The sequence below is a fragment of the Arachis stenosperma genome, chromosome 3 (assembly GCF_014773155.1).
Source record: "Arachis stenosperma cultivar V10309 chromosome 3, arast.V10309.gnm1.PFL2, whole genome shotgun sequence".
Classification (NCBI taxonomy): Eukaryota; Viridiplantae; Streptophyta; class Magnoliopsida; order Fabales; family Fabaceae; genus Arachis; species Arachis stenosperma.
In genome coordinates, this window is record NC_080379.1 from 106,215,249 (window position 1) to 106,224,806 (window position 9,558).

At 37.9% G+C, this 9,558-nt stretch overlaps 1 non-coding gene across 1 annotated transcript; it reads left to right on the forward strand.

Moving 5' to 3' along the window:
* Positions 1-1,420: 1,420 nt before the first annotated feature.
* LOC130971777 (small nucleolar RNA R71) lies at positions 1,421-1,524 on the forward strand. Its single transcript, XR_009082987.1, has one exon. It is a non-coding gene; the product is annotated as a small nucleolar RNA R71 (small nucleolar RNA).
* The last annotated feature ends 8,034 nt before the right edge of the window (positions 1,525-9,558 follow it).

Here is a 9,558-nt window from a genome sequence, read left to right on the forward strand (position 1 = left end):
AGAGGAATGAAGAGATTAGCTAGAAATGATTTCTCATGCTGGACCAAATTGAGTGTGGATGGGTATGTGGCTATAACCCTCTAAGCATTTGATTTGGGAAGTGCATGTGGTATAATTAGTGACCACACTTCATCTCTTCTCATGAGCAATTGACCAAGGAATTGGCTATTGATCAAGATTTGAGAGATTGAATTGCAAGAAATTGTGATTCAATCACTTAAGATTGCCAAGGAGATCAATGAGTGCATTGATTGAGGAAGAGATGAAAATGAAATTGATCCGAAGAATGCAACATCTCCTAAGCCCAATGAACTCCCCATTTCTGATCTTACCCATTCTCTTTATTTTCTGCAATTTACTTTTATGAGCAATTCCCCCATTCCCATTTACAATTCTGCTATTTACTTTCAGTCATTTACTTTCTCGCCATTTTAATTTCTGCAATTATCAACTCTATTCATGGATTCGCTCAACTAGATCATTCCTCTAATTAAAGTTGCTTGATCAATCAATCCCTGTGGGATTCGACCTCACTCTATTGTGAGTTTTTACTTGACGATAAATTCGGTACACTTGCCGAATGGGAATTTGTTGAGAGACAAGTTTTACCCCGATCAGATTCGCGTCCTCTCCCTCCTCCTTGCATTCGGCCATATTGATTATATCAATGGCCTTGCACTCTCTTTTTGGATTTTCTTCAGTATTGCTTGGGAAAGTACTAGGAGGGATTTTAGTGATTTTCTTACTCAGCTGGCCCACTTGTGCCTCCAGATTTTTGATGGAGGACCTTGTTTCATTCATGAAACATAAAGTGGCCTTAGACAGATCAGAAACTAAGTTTGCTAAGTTAGAGGTATTCTGTTCATAATTCTCTGTCTGTTGCTGAGAAGATGATGGATAAGGCTTGATATTGTTGAGCCTATTTCTTCCACCATTATTAAAGCCTTGTTGAGGCTTTTATTGATCCTTCCATGAGAAAATCGGATGATTTCTCCATGATGAATTATAGGTGTTTCCATAAGGTTCACCCATGTAATTTACCTCTGCCATTGCAGGGCTTTCAGGATCATAAGCTTCTTCATCAGAATATGCCTCTTTAGTACTGTTGGATGCATTTTGCCATCCATTCAGACTTTGAGAAATCATGTTGACTTGCTGAGTCAACACTTTATTCTGAGCCAATATGGCATTTAGAGCATCAATTTCAAGAACTCCCTTCCTCTGAGGCGTCCCATTATTCATGGAATTTCTCTCAGAAGTATACATGAATTGGTTATTTGCAACCATGTCAATAAGTTCCTGAGCTTCTGCAGGCGTTTTCTTTAGGTGAATGGATCCACCTGCAAAGTGGTCCAATGACATCTTGAAAAACTCAGATAGACCATAATATAATATATCTAATATGGTCCACTCTGAGAACATGTCAGAAGGACACCTTTTGGTCATCTGCTTGTATCTTTCCCAAGCTTCATAAAGGGATTCACCATCTTTTTGTTTGAAGGTTTGAACATCCACTCTAAGCTTGCTTAGCTTTTGAGGAGGAAAGAACTTAGCCAAGAAGGTCGTGACCAGCTTATCCCAGGAGTCCAGGCTATCTTTAGATTGAGAGTCCAACCATGCTCTAGCTCTGTCTCTTATAGCAAAAGGGAAAAGCATGAGTCTGTAGACTTCAAGATCTACTCCATTAGTCTTAACAATCTCACAGATCTGCAAAAACTCAGTTAAAAACTGGTAGGGATCTTCTGATGGAAGTCCATGAAACTTGCAATTTTGTTGTATTAGAGCAACTAGTTGAGGTTTCAACTCAAAATTGTTTGCTCCAATGGCAGGAATTGAGATGCTTCTTCCATCAAACTTGGAAGTAGGTGTAGTATAATCACCAAGCATCCTTCTTGCATTATTATTGTTGGGTTCGGCTGCCATCTCCTTTTCTTATTCGAAATTTCAGCAAGGTTGTCTCTGGATTGTTGTAATTTAGCTTCTCTTAGTTTCCTCTTCAAAGTCCTTTCAGGTTCCTGCTCATATGAAAGAGAAGAGAACAGAAAAAGAAGAGGAATCCTCTATGTCACAGTAAAGAGGTTCCTTATTATTAGTAGAAGAAGAAGGGAATAAAGAAAGAAGAATCCAAACACAAGGGTAAGGATAGGAGCAGTAATTTGAGATGAAGAGAGGTGAAGAGAGGTGTTAATGAATGAATAAATAAATAGAAAAAGATGAGAGAGGGAGAAATTTTTGAAATTAAATTTTGAAAAGGAGTTAAATGATTTTCGAAAATTAGAGAGAGAAAAGTTGTTAGGTGGTTTTGAAAAAAGATAAGAAACAAACAAAAAGTTAAATAGTTAGATGAAAAAGATTTGAAAATCAAATTTGAAAAGATAAGAAGTTAGAAAAGATATTTTAAAATCAAATTTTTGAGAAAAGATAAAATTTTGAAAAAGATATGATATAAAAGATAAGATAAAAAGATATGATTAAAAAGATATGGTTAGAAAAGATTTAATTTTTAAAATTAAAATTAATTACTTAACTAACAAGAAACTAAAAGATAAGATTCTAGAATTTAAAGATTGAACCTTTCTTAACAAGAAAGTAACAAACTTCAAATTTTTGAACCAATTACATTAATTGTTAGCATAATTTTCGAAAATAAAGATAAAATTAAGAAAAAAGATTTTTGAAAAATATTTTAAAGAATTTTCGAAAGTAAATAAGAAAAATGAAAAAGATTTAATTTTTGAAAAAGTTTTAATAAGATAAGATTTTTAAAATTTGAAAATTTGACTTGACTTATAAGAAATAGCTAAGTTTTAAAAAATTTTGACTAAGTCAACTCAAATTTTTGAAATTTATGAGAAAAATAAGAAAAAGATATTTTTTATTTTTTTGAATTTAATGGAGAGAGAAAAACATGAAAATGACCCAAAATATGAAAATTTTGGATCAAAACACATGATACATGCAAGAACACTATGAATATCAAGATGAACACCAAGAACACTTTGAAGATCATGATGAACATCAAGAACATATTTTTGAAAAATTTTTGATGCAAAGAAAACATGCAAGACACCAAACTTAGAAATCTTTAATGCTTAGACAATATGAATGCAAAAAATGCACATGAAAAACAATAAAAGACACAAAACAAGAAAACATCAAGATCAAACAAGAAGACTTACCAAGAACAACTTGAAGATCATGAAGAACACTATGAATGCATGAATTTTCAAAAATTGCAAGAACAATATGACTATGCAATTGACACCAAACTTATAAATTGACTCAAGACTCAAACAAGAAACACAAAATATTTTTGGTTTTTATGATTTTATGAATTTTTTTGTGTATTTTATTTTATTATTATTTTTTTTTCGAAAATAATTTTTGGGAAAAACGAAAACAAAGAAAAATTTTGAAAAATTTTTTAAAACTTCTTTTTGAAAAGAAAATTACCTAATCTGAGCAACAAGATGAACCGTTAGTTGTCCAAACTCGAACAATCCCCGGCAACGGCGCCAAAAACTTGGTGGACGAAATTGTGATCATCAACAATGGCTCCAAAGACTTGGTGCTCTCAAACATAAATCACACTTTGCCACAACGCCGCACAACTAACCAGCAAGTGTACTGGGTCGTCCAAGTAATACCTTACGTGAGTAAGGGTCGATCCCACAGAGATTGTTGGTATGAAGCAAGCTATGGTCATCTTGTAAATCCCAGTCAGGCGGATTCAACTATATTAAGAGATTATTGGATTTTCGAATAATAATAATAAATTTAAACAGAAAATAAAGATAGAGTTACTCATGTAATTCAATGATGGAAATTTTAGATAAGTGTATGGAGGTGTTGTGTTCCTTCCGAATCTCTGCTTTTCCTACTGCTTCTATCCAATCTTTGTCACTCCTTTCTATGGCAAGCTGTATGTAGGGCATCACCGTTGTCAATGGCTACATCCCATCCTCTCAGTGAAAATAGTCCAAATGCTCTGTCACAGCACGGCTAATCATCTGTCGGTTCTCGATCATGTTGGAATAGAATCCCTTGATTCTTTTACGTTTGTCATCACGCCCAACAATTGCGAGTTTGAAGCTCGTCACAATCATTCAATTCCGGAATCCTACTCGGAATACCACAGACAAGGTTAGACTTTCCGGATTCTCATGAATGCCACCATCAATTCTAGCTTATACCACGAAGATTCTGATTAAGGAATCCAAGAGATATGCGCCTGGTCTAAGGTAGAACGGAAGTGGTTGTCAGTCACGCGTTCATAGGTGAGAATGATGATGAGTGTCACGGATCGTCACATTCATCATGTTAAAGTGCAACGAATATCTTAGAATAAGAATAAGTCGAATTGAATAGAAAATAGTAGTACTTGCATTGAAACTTGAGGTACAGCAGAGCTCCACACCCTTAATCTATGGTGTGTAGAGACTCCACCGTTGAAAATACATAAGTGATGAAGGTCCAGGCATGGCCGAATGGCCAGCCCCCATGAAAGACCGAATGGTCAAAAGACTAGATAGTCAAAGACTGATCAAAGATGTCTAATACAATAGTAAACTATCCTATTTATACTAGACTACCTACTAGGGTTTATAGAAGTAAGTAATTGATGCATAAATCCATTTCTGGGGCCCACTTGGTGTGTGTTTGGGCTGAGCTTGATCTTTACATGAGCTGAGGCTTCTTTTGGAGTTGAACGCCAAGTTGTAACGTGTTTTTGGCGTTCAACTCTGGTTCGTGACATGTTTCTGGCGTTTGACTCCAGAATGCAGCATGGAACTGGCGTTGAGCGCCAGTTTACGTCGTCAAACCTCGAATAAAGTATGGACTATTATATATTGCTGAAAAGCTCTAGATGTCTACTTTCCAACTCCGTTGAGATCGCGCCATTTGGAGTTCTGTAACTCTAGAAAATCCATTTCGAGTGCAGAGAGGTCAGATTCCAACAGCATTAGCAGTCCTTTGTCAGCCTTCTATCAGAGTTTTGCTCAGGTCCCTCAATTTCAGCCCAAAAATACCTTAAATCACAGAAAAATACACAAACTCATAGTAAAGTCCAGAAATGTGAATTTAGCATAAAAACTAATGAAAGCATCCCTAGAAGTAACTAGATCATACTAAAAACTACCTAAAAATAATGCCAAAAAGCGTATAAATTATCCGCTCATCAATCACTCCACTTGAAGAAAACACCTACAGAAGCAAGATAACTCATTGAGATGGTTGCAAACAAATAATTCATGTACACCTCTGAGAGAAATCCTATAAACCATGGGATCTCTCAGAAGAAAGGAGTTCTTAAAATTGATACTCTGAATGCCATATTGGCTCAGAACAAGATCTTGACCCAGCAGGTCAATATGATCTCTCAGCATTTGACTGGAATGCAAGCTGTAGTTGGCAGTACTCAGGAAGCTTCTTCTGAAATAGAAGCTTATGATCCTGATAAACCCACCATGGAGGAGGTGAATTACATGGGAGAACCCTATGAAAACACCTATAATACTTCATGGAGGAATCATCCTAACCTTTCATAGATGGATCAATAGAAGCCTCATCAAGGCTTCAATAATAATCAAGGTGGAAGGAACCAGAACAGATTCAACAACAGACCACTATTCCCATCCTCTCAGGAACATGTGGAGACCCCTAAGCACAGACTTTCTGACTTAGTCACTCTGGTCTCCAACTTCTCTAAGACCACTCATAGTTTCATGACTGAAATAAGGTCCTCCATTAGAAATTTGGAGGTACAAGTTAGTCAGTTGAGCAAGAGGATCCCTGATACACCTCCTGACACTCTTCCTAGTAACACTGAAGTAAACCCAAGAGAAGACTGCAAGGCCATCACCACTAAGGCTTATGCCGAATCTGGAGAGACTGGGAAGGCATTGAATGCGAGTGAGGAAGGTCTCACTGGGCGTTCAACGCCCAAACTGGCTAAGATCCTAGCGCTGAATGCCAGTGAGGAAGCCCTCACTAGACGTTCAACACCCATCCTAGCAGTAGAGCTGGCGTTGAACACCAGCCAGGGAACACTGGCTGGGCGTTCAACGTCCAACCAGACAAGAAAGTTGACGTTGAACGCCAGCTAGGACATCCATGCTGGGCGTTCAACGCCCAAAATGGTAAAGGAATTGGCATTTAACGCCAGTAAGGGTATACAACATGGGTGTTCAACACCCAAAGAGCCATCAAAGCTGGCATTGAATGCCAGTAAAGGCACACCCTCTGAATGCTCAATACCCACTCAAGAAATCCCTATCCAAGAACTAAAGGAAGCCAAGGCTCATATAGAAACCATAGAGGTTCCTTTACATGCACTTCTGCAATACATGAGTTCTGATGAACACTCATCCTCTAATGAGGATGAAGATACTAGGGAAGAGCAAGTTGCTCGGTACTTAGGAGCTCTCATAAAGCTGCATGCCAAGCTATTTGGTACAAGGCCTTTGGAGGAAGAACATCCACTACTTTCCAAAGAACTTAATGCTTTGGTTCAGCAGAAGCTACCTCAGAAGCTTCCAGATCCTGGACGCTTCCTGATTGCTTGAACCATAGGCACACATGACCTTTGAGAAGGCTCTGTGTGACCTAGGGTCAAGCATAAACCTCATGCCACCCTCTGTAATAGAGAAGCTGTGAATCTTTGAGGTACAAGCTGTAAATAGCTCACTAGAGATGGCAGACAAGTCAATAAAGAAGCCATATGGGTTAGTAGAGGATGTCTTGGTGAAGGTTGAAGACCACTACATCTCTGCAAACTTCATAGTCTTGGATACTGGGGAAGATGAGGATGAATTTATCATCCTTGGAAGACCTTTCCTAGCCACTGCCAATGCTATCATTGATGTAGCTAAGGGAGAACTAATCCTACAACTAGGGGAGGATCACATCTTGTTTAAGATGCCTCATCCCAACTCTCCCTCTGAGATAACTGTGAAATATCTAGTGTTCCAACCATCTCTTTCATTACAGAGCTGTACTAAACCTCCAAACATCAATTCTAAGTTTGGTGTTGGGCAGCCATTAACAAGCACTAAAAATAAAGGTACTCGAAAGAAAGTACCTATAGGCTGGAGGGATAAGAAAGTCCCAACTGAAGGCCTCTCACCTGGCATAAGAGTTGTCTTCACCAAGAAACCAGTCATACCACATACAGTGAGCTGTATCCTATTTCTAGAGCATGTGGAGCTCATTCAGGAGAAGATAGGAAGAAAGTTCACTGTAAGGGACGAAATTCTGAGCCCATACTCACCTCCGTAAGGAGCAAACCGTCAAGCTAATGACGTTAAAGAAGCGCTTGTTGGGAGGCAACCCAATGATAAACCCATATTTTATGATATATTCTGTACTTAATTTGAGTGATTTATTCAATCCTTCACCCACTTATTCATGTAAATTGCATGGTTTTACTTTCCCTTCCTTATTATGTGATATTTGTGAAAAACATGTTTTCTAGGCTTTAAAAATATTAATTTTAATTATCTTTTATTGCTATTCGATGTTGTGATTCGTGTGTTGAGAAATTTCAGATATTCCAAGGCAGGAATGACTTAAAGGATGAAAAAGAAACATGCGAAAATGGAAGGAAAGCTTGAAACGGAGTTGTTGAAGAAACTGGCAGCGACGCGACCGCATGGGCGACGCGGCCGCATGCTAGCGTGACTGGTGCGATCGCGCGCCTTGAGAGAAACGCATATGACGCAGACACATGACTGACGCGGCCGCGTGACATGGAAAACTCCGGATGACGCGACCGCATGACCCACGCGGACGCGTGACAGAGGCCACGCACCAGAAATTGCAGAAAACGATCCCAGCATTTTCTGGAACCCTTTTCGGCCCAAATCCAAGTCCAGAAGGCACAGACCAGAGGTTATGAAGTGGGGGAATGCTTCCGAAAGGAAAAAGCTTTTGATAATTCATAATTTTAGGATTAGATGTAGTTTTTAAAGAGAGAGGTTCTCTCCTCTCTCTTAGGATTTAGGATTAGGATTTCTATTAGGATTAGTATTGTTTCTTCATACCAGGTTCAATAAATTATGTTTCTCTTTTACTTTTATTTACTCTGATATTTTTATTTGTGTTTGATTGATGTTGCCCAATTGGCTGATGATATTGTCCATGTTAGAATTGACATTTTTATTTAATATAATTTGAGGTATTTCAGATTTATATGTTATGGATGCTTTGGCTCTATCCAAATTATTTTCATTCAAGTAGATTTTATTCCCTTTTGGCTTTGGTTGATTAATTGGTAGCTCTTGAGTTATCAAACTCATTGTTGACTGAAAATTAGAATTCTTCAAGAATTAATTCGAGATCCAATAACTCTAACTTTTCCCAAGGAAAGACTGGAACTTAAGGATTCGAATTAATTCATTCACTTAACTTACCTTCATAGTTAGAGGTTAACAAAGTGGGAGAAAAATCTAATTCTCATCACAATTGATAAGGATAATTAGGATAGGACTTCCAGTTCTCATATCTTGACAAGAGTTTATTTTATAGTTATTTATTTATTTTAATTGTCATTTGAATTACTTGTCATACTTCTTCCTTATTTCCAAAACCCCCAATTTTACCTTTTTCATAGCCAATAATAAGATCATACCTCCCTGCAATTCCTTGATAAGACGACCCGAGGTTTAAATACTTCGGTTATCAATTTATTTGGGGGTTTGTTACTTGTGACAACCAAAACATTTGTACGAAGGGATTCTTGTTGGTTTAGAATCTATACTTACAACGCAATTTTATAAAATTCTTTACTAGCAAAAATCCTAACGTCAAAATGGCGCCGTTGCCGGGGAATTGCAAACGTGTGCCTTATTATTGGTTATTGTAAATATTTTTCAAAAAAAAATTCTTTTACTTGTTTATTTGTTTTCTCGCTTCCCTCTTATTTCTGATATCTATTATGAATTCTCACCCCTCTCGCTTTGAGTTTGGTTCTAATTTTGTTGCAAGAAATGGAAGCTATAACAGGACTATGCATCAAGGTCTAAGCAATCAAAGATAGATGGAGCCACAAGGATCCGATCAACCTTTTAGGCAACAACATCCTCCTAGATATCATGGACAGAGACCATTTTACAATGCATGCCCAACTGATAGATTTGGTGGACCACCTTGTAACTACCAACAAGCCCTACCCTGTGCTCAGAGACCATCCTCTCGACATAACTTCGAACCACCACACTCACAAGCTTCTTTTCACCATTCACTACCACATGATCCTTATCCGCCCCAACGCCAATCCAATTACTCCCAAGAACCACCACTCTCCTACGCACCATGTCCATATCCATCAAGCCAAAAATCACAGGTTCGCTTCGAGGAATCAGTAAACCAGTTCAATGCAACCCTTCATCAACTGGAGCAAGCAATAAATCAATTATCTTCCAGACGTTCAGACACTCAATAGACTCCCATGGCTTCATGTGGAGAATCTAATGAAGAACGTAGCACGAAGAAGACACTAGAGACTCCAGTAGACAGCATAGAGCATAACTTCGTACTGGAACAAGTAGAGGACGCTGT